General features: G+C 46.7%; 1 protein-coding gene across 1 annotated transcript in view; it reads left to right on the forward strand.

Moving 5' to 3' along the window:
- KAZN (kazrin, periplakin interacting protein) overlaps positions 1 to 15230 on the forward strand; it is a 1354882-nt gene that overhangs the window by 1036208 nt on the left and 303444 nt on the right. The window lies entirely within an intron of this gene.

Here is a 15230-nt window from a genome sequence, read left to right on the forward strand (position 1 = left end):
TAAAAGCAATAATAAATATACCTAGGTTTCCAAGGAGACAATTATCTAATTAGGTCTTTCCTTTAATCAAAAGAGTCCAAATTTAGGAACTCCCTGAATGTTTCCTGATTAAAGGCATGTGTGATTTCCCTGAGTTGCTGGAGGAACCCCAGAGTCGAGGCATCCCCCCAGCTTTGCCACAAATACAGTCATTACAGATGATGGCAGAAAGCCTGGTAACATCTGCAGAAAGGCAAGTTTTTCCTGACAGCCCTGCTAAACTTGGTTTGCTGGTGACCCTGTTCTCTCTGGCAGTCCCACCAGAGAGAGGCAACACCAATGGGTCTCAGTGCTCTGGACTGCAGCTTCTCAGAGGACTCGGGGGGGTGCCCGGTGGAGCCAGCATGAAAAAGAGAAAATTGCTGCCCTTACAGTGCACAGCCTTAAAATGCACAGCGTAGCCCCAGCTCAGATGGGCTGTAACATGTCAGGATGTGATGAGGCTGATATTTGGAATTTGCTACTGAACATAGTCCCTGCAGAATGCCATTTCCAGCACCTAATACCTGTCTGGGGAAAGATCAGAACATTTAGTTTTAATCTTAAAGGTCACGCAGGAATTCACCCTAATAATGGAGCTCCAAGCCAGGCAGAAAGACCGGGGAAAGCTCATCAACAGGAGCTCCTCTGTCAGATTGAGCCCCCGCCAAGAAGAAGAGCCCATGTGCAGAGCACTGATAAAGACCACTGACCTTTTCAAGGTGACCCTGAGAAGCCAGGTGTAGTTGGACCTCTTTCTACCCCAGAACATCCCTTTGGCAAAAACCAGACCCGAGGCATGAATGCCTGCCTTGATGCATTTATTGAACAAAATTGTATCTGTGTGCCAGGTCCTGAGCTAGAAAAGTTTGAGGTAAGACTCAAAAGGGACACTTTTGTCCTTGAAGAGAGAATTGGCAAACCATGGAAAAAGAAAAATTACTAAGAAATGATCCTACTGCTGTCAGTCTGAGTGTAACGGGAAAAGCACTATGGCTTGCCTAAAGAAGTCAGGGAAGGCTTCATGGAGGAGGTGGGCCTGAGTCCTGGCTGACCAGTAGACGATTTCTGGCAAGTAGACATGGGGAGGGGTTCCTGACAGAGAGAAAGGCCTAGAAGCATGAGAGACCTGGCCGGTGTGGGGAGTGTAACGGGTGGAGGGGCATGTCTCGAATGCAGGAGACACAAGTTTGATCCTGGATCTGGGAAGATCTCCTGGAGAAGGAAATGGCAACCCACTCCAGTATTCTTGCTGAGTCTGGAGCCAGTCAGAGTTCAGTTCAAGAAACAGAACCAGAATGATATCTGGCAAGTCTGAATCTGAAGGACAGGCTGGAATTCTTGAGTACAGGGTAAAACTGTTGTCTTAGCAGAATTTCATCAAGGAAGCCTTGGCTGTGCTCTTAAAGCATTTCGACTGATCACATCAGACCCCCTTAGATTATCTAGGATAATCTCTTTTACTTAAAGTCAACTCATTATGGACTATAATCACACCTATAAAATACCTTCACAGCAACACCTAGGTGATTGTGTAACTGGAGACTGTAGACTAGCCACATTGGAGTATAACAAGGACCATCACAGAAGGGCTCTGGGGAGGCACACACTTTCTGCAGCACCTCCTCCTCTCTCCCTGCATTAAAGATGAGGCACAACAAGCAGCATCTAGTCACTCAAGTGACTGCTCCTGCACCAGAGAAGTCTGCACATCAAAGAAGGACAGTTCTGGGGCTGGCGGGAATAAATGTAGCTGCTGTTCTGGAGTGCTGTCACCAAGCCCACAGCCAGCCTCTTCAGGCAACTAAATGGACATAGTTCTCGAAATCTAATGCATCTTGATTTCAAGCCCAGCTTGACTGCTTTTACATGAAGTATAGCTGATTTTCAATGTTGTGTTAGTTTCAGGTGTATAGCAAAGTGATTCTGTTTTATATATAACTATAGTTATATAACTATACATATATATATATAGTTATTTATATATAACTGTGCTTATATATATAGTTATATGTTTATATTCAGTTATATATTTATATTCGGTTATATACATATTCAGTTATATATATGTATGTGTATATACATATTTGTGGCCTCATGGACTGTAACCCACCAGGCTCCTCTGTACATGAGATTTCCCAGGCAAGAGTACTGGAGTGGGTTGTCATTTCCTACTCCAGGGGATCTTCCCAACCCAGGGATCAAACCCATGTCTCTTGCATCTCCTGCATTGGCAGGCGGATTCTTAACCACTAGTGCCACCTGGGAAGGCCCCATATATATGTATGCATATATATATTGTTTTTCAGATTCTTCTCCTTTATAAGTTATTATAAGATATTGAGTTCTCTGTGCTATTCAATAGTACCTTGTTGTTTATCTATTTTATATATACTAGTGTGTATCTGTTAATTCCAAACTCCTAATTTATCTCCCCAACCTGTATCCCTTTGAATAACCATAAGTTTGTTTTCTATGCCTATGAGTCTATCTCTGTTTTGTAAACCAGTTCATTTGTGTCATCTTTTTTATTCCATATATAAGTGAGATCATATATGTCTTTCTCTGACTTACTTCACTTAATGATACTGTCTAGATCCATCCATGTTGCTACATTTTTTTTTGTAATTTAAAAAAATTATTTATATATTTTATTTTTTTTTTTAATTTATTTATTTTAGTTGAGGCTAATTACTTTACAATACTGTAGTGGGTTTTGCCATACATTGACATGAATCAGCCATGGGTGTACATGTGTTCCCCATCCTGAACCCACCTCCTACCTCCCTCCCCATCCCATCCCTCTGGGTCATCCCAGTGCACCAGCCCGGAGTACTTGTCTCATGCATCGAACCTGGACTGGCGATCTGTTTCACATATGATAATATACATGTTTCAATGCTATTCTCTCAGATCATCCCACCCTCGCCTTCTCCCACAGAGTACAAAAGACTTCTATACGTCTGTGTCTCTTTTTCTGTCTCGCATATAGGGTTATCGTTACCATCTTTCTAAATTCCATATATATGTGTTAGTATACTGTATTGGTGTTTTTCTTTCTGGCTTACTTCACTCTGTATAATGGGCTCCAGTTTCATCCACCTCATTAGAACTGATTCAAATGTATTCTTTTTAATGGCTGAGTAATATTCCATTGTGTACATTTTTTAAAAATCTATAAAATAAGATAACACCTTAGAGGTATATTAGTGGTTAAGAAGAAAACATTAGTCAAGCTTGTTGTTGCTGTTCAGTTGCTCAGTTGTGTCTGACTCTTTGTGACCCCATAGACAGTTCAGTTGCTCAGTCGTGTCCGATTCTTTGCGCCCCATGGACTATAGCATGCCAGGCTCCTCTGTCCATGAGGATTTCCAGGCAAGAATACTGGAGTGGGGTGCCATTTCCTTCTCCAGGAGATTTTCCCAGATCTGGGATTGAACCCATGTCTTCTGCATTGGCAGGCAGATTCTTTGCCAGTGAGCCACCAGGGAAGCTCAGTCAGACTTGTAGAAAGTACTAATAAGAGGTGGTGATCATTAACTAAGGTTCATTTGGCTACACTTAATGGGGACCAATATGAGCTAAATTAAGTAAAAGAGGAATGTATGGGAGGAATATTAGTGTGTTTCATGGAATCCCAAGGCTTGGACAGCCAAGCCTCAGGACACTGGAAAGCAGGATAGCCCTACGGACCTCCATAACTGGACTTTTTTGACCCTCCCTTGGATACTCGGCCATTGACCAGACTCAGCACTCAACAGGCAGCAGGCTCAGTGCCTCTCAGTTCAAATTTTTGAGAGAAAGAACTTCATTGGATGGCTTGGGTCAGATGTTCACCTAGGATCCAATCAGCTATGGCCTGAGGATGGTGTCATTGAGAACAAATATGGCTGCCACGTCTTACCCTATGGACACATGGACACCTCAAGAAAGGTCCATTCTTCTGGCATTAGAGAAAGTTGCTGTACCTCCTCAGTGGGGGCTTCATAGTGCTCCCTACCCTCAGTGACCTTCCTGCCTTGACCTTGACCAATACCTTCTCATTTTTTCTCCATCTGCCCCACTGCAGACCTTATGGTCAGCTCTCTGTCTAAATGGCCCAGGACAAATTATTTACCCTCTCTAAGCCTCAGTCTCCTCATCTCCAGTATGAAAATAATACCTATCTTATAGAAGTGTTGGGACGATTAAATAATATACATTGGGCTCTTAGCACTTAAAAGTGGTTGTTATTGTTTTCATTGTTTTTATTTAATCATAATTAGTATAATAGTAGCAATTCCTGAGCTTAGGAAAAATTAACAGCATAGGGCACTGTGAAGAGGCAGAAGATTTCTTTTTGTTGTTGTTGTTTTTCATTCGCCAAGTTGTGTTGGACTCCAGCTATATCTGGATTGCAACCCCTCCCTGCCACTTAGTGTCTATGCAACAGGTTACTCAGCATCTCTAAACTTTTGTCTTCATTTGCAAAATGAGAGTAGTAATAGCAACTCTGCAGGGTCCTTATATGGATCCAGTGACATCCCTAGGCATAGTGTGCTTAGCAAAATAACTAATATATAGTAGATGCTCAATAAAAGGGAACTCTTATCATTATTATAATTCTTATTGGGACTTCCCTGATGGCCCAGTGGTTAAGAATTCACCTTGCAGTGCAGGGAACATAGGTTCACTCCCTGGTTGGGGATCTAAGATCCCACATGTTGCAGAGCAATTAAGCCCGCACCACAACTAGAGTCCACGTGCCGCAACGAAAGATCCTACATGCTGCAACTAAGACCCAACACAGCCAAATAAATAAATTATAATTCTTACTATTAAACCACTTAGTCAAATAAGGTCCTACATAGCATGACTCCCCAACTTCATCTTACAACAGTCTAAATCTGATGTCTTTTCTAAATCTGATGACATTCATATCTTAGGCACCTGCAGTACTGGCTGATGGTTATTAACAATTCTGGCTCATTTGCCTTCTCCCACTGGTGACTCTGTGGTGAATGTTTTCTGAGCTGGGCAGCACTGTCACCGGCTTCAAGGACATCTGTAGTTTGGGGAATGGCAGTGCGATTTTTGCATATGGCACTGAAGTGATCTGTTCTTCACTGAGATTGGAGTTAATTTGGGGCACACACTTTCTCAATCGCGTGTCCTCTGGGAACACAGAACCGAAACCCCACGCTAAGCCAAACTAGGCATGGTGATTTGGAACCTTTGCTAGGTGGCAAGAAAATTTAGCTCTAATAAGTACCCTCTGTAAGCACATTTCATTTTCATCTGTGTATAACAATGGAAGCCGCTGCCCTGCATCTAAATAACCTGATGCCTGTCTTTAAAATGTGCTCACTCACTCTCTTTCCCAACTCACTAAATCAGGATAAAGGAAAAAATACTTTCGTGTACAGCGATGCCTGAACAATTTGCACATCCTGTAATTCTCAGATAACCCTGGCGCTCTCCCCTGTGCTCCTACAAGATGTTTAATAGGAGGATGTTGTGCTGACACTTCATACTGTAACGACGTTTTTGGTCTATGGAAATGTGCCACAGTGAATGTTCTAGTAAACAGTGAAGCACCGTGAGAAGTGCTGCGAAATTAGCCATTTCAGAGCTAACGCACGGCATACATTTAGGGATAAGAGTCAACATTTGGAATCATGTTCTGCTTTTTAATTTTCAACTCTTGACTTCATCATCTCTAGACTTAGACTGAATTAGAAATGCTTTGTGGATGTCCTTCACCACCCTTCCCAGGAGGCAGTATTGCCCAGTGAATAAATTCATAGGTTTGGAGCTCTAATTCTCTGAATCTGTCTTATTGTGACCACTTTCTACCCATGGGACCTTGGATGTATTAATATCAATATGTGTATTAATACATATATTGTATTTGGCCGGTAGTAAGGAATGTTTTATGTACTTTACCTGTATTGACTCTCCTAATCCTGAGATTTACAACACTGGGAAGTAGGTGTTTTTCTTATAATTCCCATATTATAACTAGAAAGCCAAGGCATAGTTGATAATTTGCCCAAAGTCAAGATGTAGTCACAACCAAGCTGGCATTTGAATCAGAGCTCTTGCCTCTGGAATCCCTGTTATTACCTGGTATGTTAGACTTAATCTCTTGGAGTGTCATCTTCTGCATCCATAAAATAACAGGAATACTAATACTTGCTTCTGGGATTGTTGTGATGATTAAATGTTTTGAGTCCAAGCAGGCGAAATGCTTAAGGGTTTCCCAGGTGGCTCAGTGGTAAAGAATCTGCCTACCAATGCAGGGGCCATAGGAGACTCTGGTTGGATCCTTGAATCAGGAAGATCCCCTGGAGGAGGACATGGCAACCCACTCCAGTATTCTTGCCTGGATAATCCAGTGGACAGAGGAGCCTGAGGGCTATAGTCCAGGGGATCACAAAGGGTCGGATGCAACTTGAGCAACAGAGCACACATGCATGCACAGTTAAAACGCTCAGTATGATGCCTGGAATATGGGTCAATTAATGTTGACTGTTCTGCAATTAACAGCTGCTTTGTAAGGCCTCTGCCTTGAACTCCCGGGGTTCGCTGGGGACCTTTCACTGACACCTCTGAAGCTATGTCTCACCGTAGCCCTGTTAACTGGCATCATTCTGAACGGCTCAGAGCTGTTAGAGGCTGGAGGGAGACAGGAATCCACAGTAGCCCAGGAAAGAGATGCTGAGACCTGACTGGGGCAGTGGACGTGGGAAACATGAGGGGAATTAATTCCATAGAAGCATAATTATTACCTGTGATTCAACGTTTTTGAGGGATCACCTGGAGTGAGTACCATGTCAGTAGCCGCAGAAGAAAACCAAGCAAATCAGCAGTGAAACCTTGGCCTTTGTGCAGGACCTGCTATGTAGTTTGCAGATCCATCCAAAACGAAAACATGGGACCCTGTGTGCAAAAAGTACTAAGAATTTCAAGATGGCAACAGCAGAGCATTAAACCAAGTACGAGGTGCTTTTAAGCGTGGGGTCCACTGCAGCTATACAGGTTGTGTAGCTCCGGAAGCCAGCCCTGCCTCTGTGTCACCATCCTCACCCTCACCCCAACCCCAGGAGCTAGAGGTGGGCCAGCTGTGGCTCCCAGGCCTCCAACCTCATCAGTTCATCTGCTGGGTTAGTCTCAGATTTCTCCCAGCCAAAAGACAAGCGTGTGACAGGTAGAAAAAGGTGGTTTGGACTCCAACAGGAGTGGGGCATGGAAATCTTTAGCCAATATGCACTGTGATTAACCACAGACCCTAAGGGGTGCCCCAGGGAAGCCAGGATGGGTAAATGGAATTCTTGAGGTGGCAGCTCACAGAATCTTCCGGAACAGTCACTGTCCAAGAAGACTGATGCAGCACAAATGCTCAGAGGGTTTTCTTTGCCCTACATCAGGCTGTTAGAGTGATGAGGCATGAGTTGCAATCACCTGTCTGCATGAATAAAAGATGCACAGAGAATGGGTAAGTGCTGAGAGCACCAGGCACTGAAGGGCCCCGTTAAGGCAGGCAATGCAGAGGCCTGGCCACCAGGAGTCTGCTGTTTTCAACACTCACCTGCCAAGCCAGAGATGGCTTTCCCCCTCCCCCACAAATGCATCACCTTTAAGATGCTTAAGGAGGTCAAGCGTAAGAAGGGGGGCAGTGTGAGCTGAGGCATGTGGACAGGCACCTCTGCCCAGTACACCCCATGCCTGGGATGCTGCCGCCAGAATCCCCTGGGTTTACAAATGCCATCATCTTATTTCAAGGGTTACTTTCAACTTCCTGCAATGCCTTCCTGGGAACACTCTAGATTATCTGGCTCTTTTCTAGCAGAGTCCTGGAGGGATGGAACACAGACAGGTTAGTTTGACTTTTTTTTTTTAATCTCTTGACTGCACCACACGACATGGGAATCTTAGTTCTCCAATCAGGAATTGAACCTGTGCCCCTTGCATTGGCAGCACTGTCTTAACCACTGGACCATCAGGGAAATCCCACAGACAGGCTGGTTTGGATATGGGGATGAGAGTCTTACATGTCAGCAGCACTCATTGATTTGTTCACTGGTTCATTCATTCCTTCTCTCATCTAATATTCACTGAGCCTCTTCTGGGGGGAAATGCAGGCCAAAGCTAAGGGCCTTGAGGGCAGAGGGTTGCCAGGAGGACACCTCAAAACAAACCATGTCTGCCTCACTATTTAAAAACAGAAACATCCTGGAGGCAAGGAAGGACACACCTGAAACAGACCAAGATCACCCCACTCCCATCCACTAGTAAGTGCAACCCTACTTCTTTCCAGACCTACCTTCTTCTGCTATGCAGGCAGATTAAAACAACTTTAGGGACTTTCTCGGTGGCCCAGTGGTGGCTAAGACTCCACACTCCCAATGCAAGGGGCCTGGGGTTTGATCCCTAGTCAGGGAACTAGATTCCACATGCTGCAATTAAGAGTTCACATACCGCAACTAAAGATTCCGCAACGAAGATGGAAAATCCTGTATGCCACAACTAAGACCCAATGAAGCCAATGAATTAATTAAAAACAAAGAACAGCTTGTGTTTTCCAGCTTCTGATCCTTTGCCACTGTTATTCCTTCCCCCTGGACCACCCTCTTGAAGCCTCTCCACCTCTAGGATGTTTACTGTCCTTTAAGGTCCACCCCAAACCCTGTGGTTTCATTTCCTGGTCCCTGTGACCTGATGGGACTTCACTCTCCTATGAGCGTCCTTAGAATTAAACGTGGAGAACCCCTTGCTGCCCACGGCATATTCCATCTCCTGCCCTAGTGATTCGTTTTCCTGGCTCATTCCCTGTTCTTTCTCTGAAGCGTAAGGCCCTGATCTCTTCATCTTTCTTTTCTTTCTTTATTTGGCTGTGCTGGGTCTTCATTGCTGCATGAGCTTTTCTCTAGTTGCAGCAAGTAGGAGCTACTCTCTAGTTGCGGTGCATGGGCTTCTCATTGCAGTGGTTCCTCTTGTCGCAGAGCACAGGCTCTAGGGAACGTTGGCTTCAATAACTGTGGTGCCAGGGCTCAGTAGTTGCGGCTCCAGGGCTCTAGAGCACAGGCTCAATAGTTCTGGCACACAGGCTTAGTTGTGCTGAGGCATGTGGGATCTTCCTGGACCAGGGATCAAACCTGTGTCTCCTGCATTGGTTGGCAGATTCTTTAACACTGAGCCACCAGGACAGCTCTCTTCATCTTCCTTTAACCCCAAAGTCTAGACAATATCTGGTGCACAGTAAATATGTTGGTGTAATTGAAGGATGTTCCCTTGCTAAAGGCATTGCAGGTGCTCAGTAGGTGACACCTCCTCCCACCATCTTTCAAAGGGTTCTTTTATTTGTTTCCTTTCTTGAGGAGTATGGTTTTCTATAACCGAGTCACCACATCTTGGTGTGCTGTGCATTTACTGATCCACAGTGGAATACGAAATAAGGGGGCTTTTCCCACTTTTTTGTATTGTGCTGTAATTCACATACCATAAAGCCTACTATTTGAAAGTATGATTTGGTGGTTTTAACTCTGTTCACAAACTTGTGCAACTATCAGTGCTATCTGATTCCAGGATGTCCACAGCCTCTAGAAAAATGAAGGGCTCTAGTGAACTTTAAGTGTATGACGGTTCTTTTGTTTGGAAATCATTGGTGTCATTGTCCAAGTCCCTCCAGCCCAGGACTTGCTTTCCTGGCCAGGTTTCCCAGAGCTGGAAGGACCGCTGGCTTCTGGGAGAGGTGGGCTGGCATTTTATCCATCCTGCTCCTTCAGCTTCTGAGTCTCATCCTAGTCCACCTCCATTTCCTTTCTCAATGGCCTTGCGATGTTCTAAATCATCACAAGCCATCCTTCTTTGAACTCTGTCCCATCACCCTTCATCTGTTTGGACAGCCTTGCTCTCAGCGTGGTTTATTAAGATGACATTACCCGGGGACCACCACTTGCATCCTGAACGCAGAGAAGTATCAGGAAGGACCAGAGGGTGGGGAATTCCTCCTACCGCTTAGAAGACAGGTGAGTGGGTTTGGCCAGGGCCGTGCTGGGAAGACGCCATGGGGAAACATCCCTGTCAGAAAGCACTCAGCTTGCTTCTTTTTCTGTCCCAAAATATCACTTTGAGCCTCAGCCTCCGAGAAGGCTTTCCTCACCTGTTAGCTGGTCGGTACCACCACTGAAAATACCCCTGGTCAGTGGGCTCTCCTAGGCTGAGGAACCAGCATGCTCTGCCTGGGAGCATCCCCATGATTTCCAAACCCCGAGCCTCAGGACCTCGTGGAGGAATGTTAGTTGGTTTGCTGGACATGCCTTCTGTCTCTCTGTCATCTCCTTCCCCTTGGCCCAAAAGCCCCCAATAACCCAGCACTGAAAACACCCAGGGCTCCACAAGGACGTGAGCGTGAGCTCTGGTGAGAATGCGAAGGCAGGATCCGTGGTGATCCGGGACTGGGCAAGCTTCCGGAACATCCAGGGCCTAATCCATCGTGTTGCCTGTGGGAGAGCGGCTCCAGGGCCTCCCGGGCAGAAGGAGCACCGCAGCCTTTAATCTCGGTGCGCACAGCCCTGCGCCCTTGATCCCGGGGCAGTGGCTGCAGGATTCTCGTCGTTGGCGTGTGATCTCCCCGCGTGGGGGTGGGGTGCTCCTTTCCGCAGGAGCAACTGCATTAGCCTCTGTGACCTCTGTCAGTGCTGCGGGGACTTCGATTGCCACGACTGTGACTGTCCTTTCAAAACGCCTGCTCTGGCCCCTTTCAAGTTCTGCCTGATCCTCATCTCCAAACACCCTTCCTCACCCCCACCCACCGTCAAAGCACCAGCCTGCCTTTGGCTGTCAGATTTAGGACAGGAATCAGAATTACTACCTGGTTAAGAAGACAGATCATCCAAAGGTGGCCACTCACTCATTCATCATTCGTTCATTTAGTCAGTGTTTATTAAGCACCTACTCTGTCAGGGCTTCCCAGGTGGCGATAGTGGTAAAGAGCCCACCTGCCAATGTAGGAGACTTAAGAGATGCAGGTTCAATTCCTGGGTCGGGAGGATCCCCTGGAGAAGGGAATGGCTACTCACTCCAGTATTCTTGCCTGGAGAATTCCATGGATAGAGGAGCCTTTCGGACTATGGTCCATAGCATGGCAAAGAGTCGGACAAGACTGAAGCGACTCAGCATGCAGCATGCACTGTGTATTGGATACTGTGCTGGGTGTTAAGGAAACAGACATGCGTGAGACTCCATCCCTGCCTGCAAAGACTCTCACAACCCAGCAAGCAGGCAGACCAGAGTATCAGTGACCACACAGGGGTGGAGGAGTTCTGTGGCCATCTCCAGTGTACAGTGGGAGCCATGAGGGTCCTTTATTTCAACTTGGAAGTTAGAGTGGCTCCAGGAAGAGAGAAACCTTAAGCAGCATCATGAGGAACTAGTGGGTGCAGAAAATGGGAGGGATGTTCCAAGCAGAGGGAACAGCATGTACAAAGGCACGGAGGCAGGGAGAGCCTTGGGCATTGGGGACATGATGGCTGGGACAGTGCTGGAGAGGCTGCAGAGGGAGATGAGGGTCAGGCCAGGCATCTCTGGGGGCAGCCTAGATTTGTTGGACAGAGGACAGAGGGGTTTGAAGGGGCCCCGGGCACTCATAGCAATTTCCCAGCCCTTGGAGATGTCATACACATTCAGAGCATTTCCTAAGGCGTTGTGGCTAATCTTTGCACCCCTCTATCCCATGCAGTTGAGTGGTTTAGGGGCTCAGAATCTGGAGCCAGACTAGCTGGGTTCAAACCCAGCTCTAGTATAATACCTATTAACTGTGACTTCAGACAAATTACCTAACCTCTCTCTGCATCTGTTCAAGCGGCTGTAATGTGGAGATGAGGGTAGGAAGAGTCTAGTCATAGAGTGTGTGAGGATGACTTGAGTGTTCTTGTTGTCATTCAGTTGCTAAGTCATGTCCGACTCTTTGTGACCCCATGGGTTGTAGCCCACCAGGCTCCTCTGTCCTCCACTTCTCCCGGAGTTTGCTCAGGTTCATGTCCATTGAGTCGGTGATGGTATCTAACCATCTCATCCTCTTGACTTGAGTGTGTTTGTGTGTAAATAAATATATAAAGTACATGGTACACAGTAAGTGCTCAATAAATACCTGCTCCTATTTCCCCTGTCATGGAGCCTTCCTTAGCTGTGTCATAAGACAGGTCAGAACAGGACCCAGTTTGTATTTGAAACCAGTGAAAGCTTGGGGTCGAAGGGACCCCTGAGTAGCCCCCAAGAGTGCCTTCCATGTGGTCTCTCTGGAATATCAGCCTTCCCATCTCAGGCCTTCCTCTTCCAGCACCCTGTGAACCCACATAGCCTGCAGCCTCCACTTGAGGAAATTAAACACTGGATTGGTTTTTTCAGCATAACCAAAAGAAATACCATAAGGCCTGACCTTTTGTTCATAAGCAGTTATAGAAGTGGCATTTGCTAACGTTCCACCTTGAGCCTCTGCTTCTCTGCTTTCCTCTCCTGGCTCCTAAGGATATAGCCTGGCTTGGCAGTGGCTCCCCCAGCCTCCCCTCAAGCAGGGTTTTCTAGGTACCCTCTTGTGATTGTAGCCATCAGGGGTCAACAAAGGGGTCACCCACTTCATGAACAGCCTGACAGGGACTTCTGGCCTTAATCTAAACCAGACACAGTGAAGAAACAAAGAGATCTGGGGAATGCCTAAAAATTCCCACAGCATCCAAAATGATCTACCATCACTGGAGTTTCTGCTATTAGAATCATCCACTGTCATTACAAACTGTCAAAAGGCAGCAGATCTCTAGACTTGAGGCATCCCAAGGCTGTGGGTCTTTACCCTCCTAAGCCTGAGTTGACTTCTCTGAAAAATGGGTGTAGCCAGTGGTGTGCTGGTAAGTGATCAACAACCAGCTCTCTCCAGGGTGGTTGAGGGGGCGGCTAGTTGTAGCATTCATCACACTCTTGAGAGCTGTTCAGGGGTCCCTTCGAACCCAAGCTCTCACTGGCTTCAAATCAGTTTCCATGGATTAAATACTTAAGCTACTAACTTGGCTTCCCCAATGGCAGAGCTAGGAAGGGATGCACACAGTCAGCCCTGAAGAGCGCAGGAAGCTGGCTCCAGCACACCCGTGAGTAACACAGCACCTGCCTCACAGTGGGTAAGGACTGCATAAGAGGCAGCATATGCAAACACACGCTACACTGAGCAGTGTGCAAACAGACTACCAGGAGACCAGGAACCCAGGTCTTACAGCTGGTGGGAATAGGCATAAGCCCAGTTGCAAACTTTTCTACTATGTGCAAGGCATGGAGCAGTGCTCACCTGGCTCATGGAGATTGATTCAAAAGGCTTTTATATTTTTGATTCACAGATTTGCTGTGCTCCCCACAATTTCTCTTCAAACTCAGATTTCATGGCAAGCTTCACAGTGGGTGCTGTCTACCATCCATCACAATCTCTGAAATGAACCCTGCATGTGCCAGCTCCTCCCTGCCACCACTGCCCATGGGATCTGGTTCCCGGCTACTCCTCTGTCCTCATCTCCTGCCATGCACCCCTGCTCATTCTGTACGAGCCTGTGGTCTCCTTGCTATGCCTGTGACGGGTCTAGCATTTGCCTCCCCCAGGGCCTTTGCACATGCTCTCTGCTCCTCTCCTCATCCCCCCTCCCCCAAAGCTGGTCTCTGCTCAGATGTCACCTTTCACAAAGCCTTGTCTAAATGAAGTAGGAATCCCTCTCTCACATGCCATTCTTCATCTGCACAGCCTGCTGTATATTTCTTTCTGCCTTGCATATTATAGGTTTGCTTGTTTGTTTATTGCCTGTCCTTCTCCACTCCCTCCACGAATGGTAAGCTCCTTACAGAAGGAAGTCTATCAAGCGCCGTATGCCTCCATCCAGAACAGCACTGACCTGTACATGGGCCTCTCTTGCACCCCTCTCCCCATCTGAGCCTCAGCATTCTGCAGCCAGAGATCAGGTTCCCCCATTTTTCACACTCAAGGCCCACATCTCAGTGAAGCCATGTGTCTCAGATTAGCCGGGACAGCCACGTGTCCACCTGCCACGTGGATGTGAGCCCCGTGGGGACAGGAACCTCATCCTGTCCAGCTCTGACCCCCCCGTCTGCAGCTGGCACCTCGTAGGTGTGTGATGAAGACTGGGGGAGCTGACAGTTCTTCCAGCAGCCCCATGTCTGCTGGAGAGTTCTAGGTGCATTTCTGTGGCGAAAGAGCACGGAAGAGCTCTTTCTGCGCTCAGAGAGTTGTGCAGGCTCAGCTCTGCAGGTTGCCATATTTCGGAAGACATCTGTCCCGCCGTTAGTAAGTGTGACATCATGAAAGTCTGTTCCTTGGATGTTTCTTCAAAGGACTGCCTTTTGTAGAATATTAACAGTCTTCACCCTCTGTCTCCTGAAGGAGTGAGAAAGGAAGGGGGTGAACTTAAGAAAGACACAAACTTGACAGAAGGAAAAAAGAGGCTTGAACAGACAGCGTGACCTGCCCTTTTTCTGCAGCGCATCTGCAGCAGAGAAGCAAGACTTCAGGAATCTCAGCAGGGAAAACAGTTCCCAGATCCTCTGTGGACAGAAAATAGTGACCATGGCCTTAGGGTTCCAAAGCTGTGAATTAAGCTGTATGGATGTATCATTTGGCGACCACTTGAGTAACACACATGAAGGTAGAAAGAGAGAGGGTGGTGCTGGGTTGTTGTTGTTGTTGTTGTTGTTGTTGTTGGCTGCACCAGGTCTTAGTTGCAACACATGAGATCTTCCATCTTCCAGCAGGCGGGATCTTTAGTGGCATCATATGAACTCTTGGTTGCAGCATGTGGAATCTAGTTTTCCGACAAGGGATGGAACCTGGGCCCCCTGCATTGGGAGCATGGAGTCTTAGCCACTGGACCACCAGGGAAGTCCCTGGTGCTGTTTTTAAACTGTGTTTTGTCCAAGAAGTACTAACAGGAGGACAGGGCAATGGGATTCTAGAATCCATTCCAGGAGACAAGAGTCTACAAAAATGGATCGATGGGAGAGGATTAGAAAGTATGTTGGAACCAAGAATGTTAAGGGACTAAATGAAGATGAAGTGCAGAGTTTACAATGCATTAGATCAAGAAAAATGGGCACCACGTTGCTCACATAAGCCTTTTTATTTAGTTTGTTCTGCATAGAGGTTATACAGCCTCAAGGCAAAAGGATGTCAGCCCTGGAGT

This window comes from Giraffa tippelskirchi, chromosome 5, assembly GCF_054371585.1.
Source record: "Giraffa tippelskirchi isolate mGirTip1 chromosome 5, T2T-mGirTip1v1.2.pri, whole genome shotgun sequence".
Classification (NCBI taxonomy): domain Eukaryota; kingdom Metazoa; phylum Chordata; class Mammalia; order Artiodactyla; family Giraffidae; genus Giraffa; species Giraffa tippelskirchi.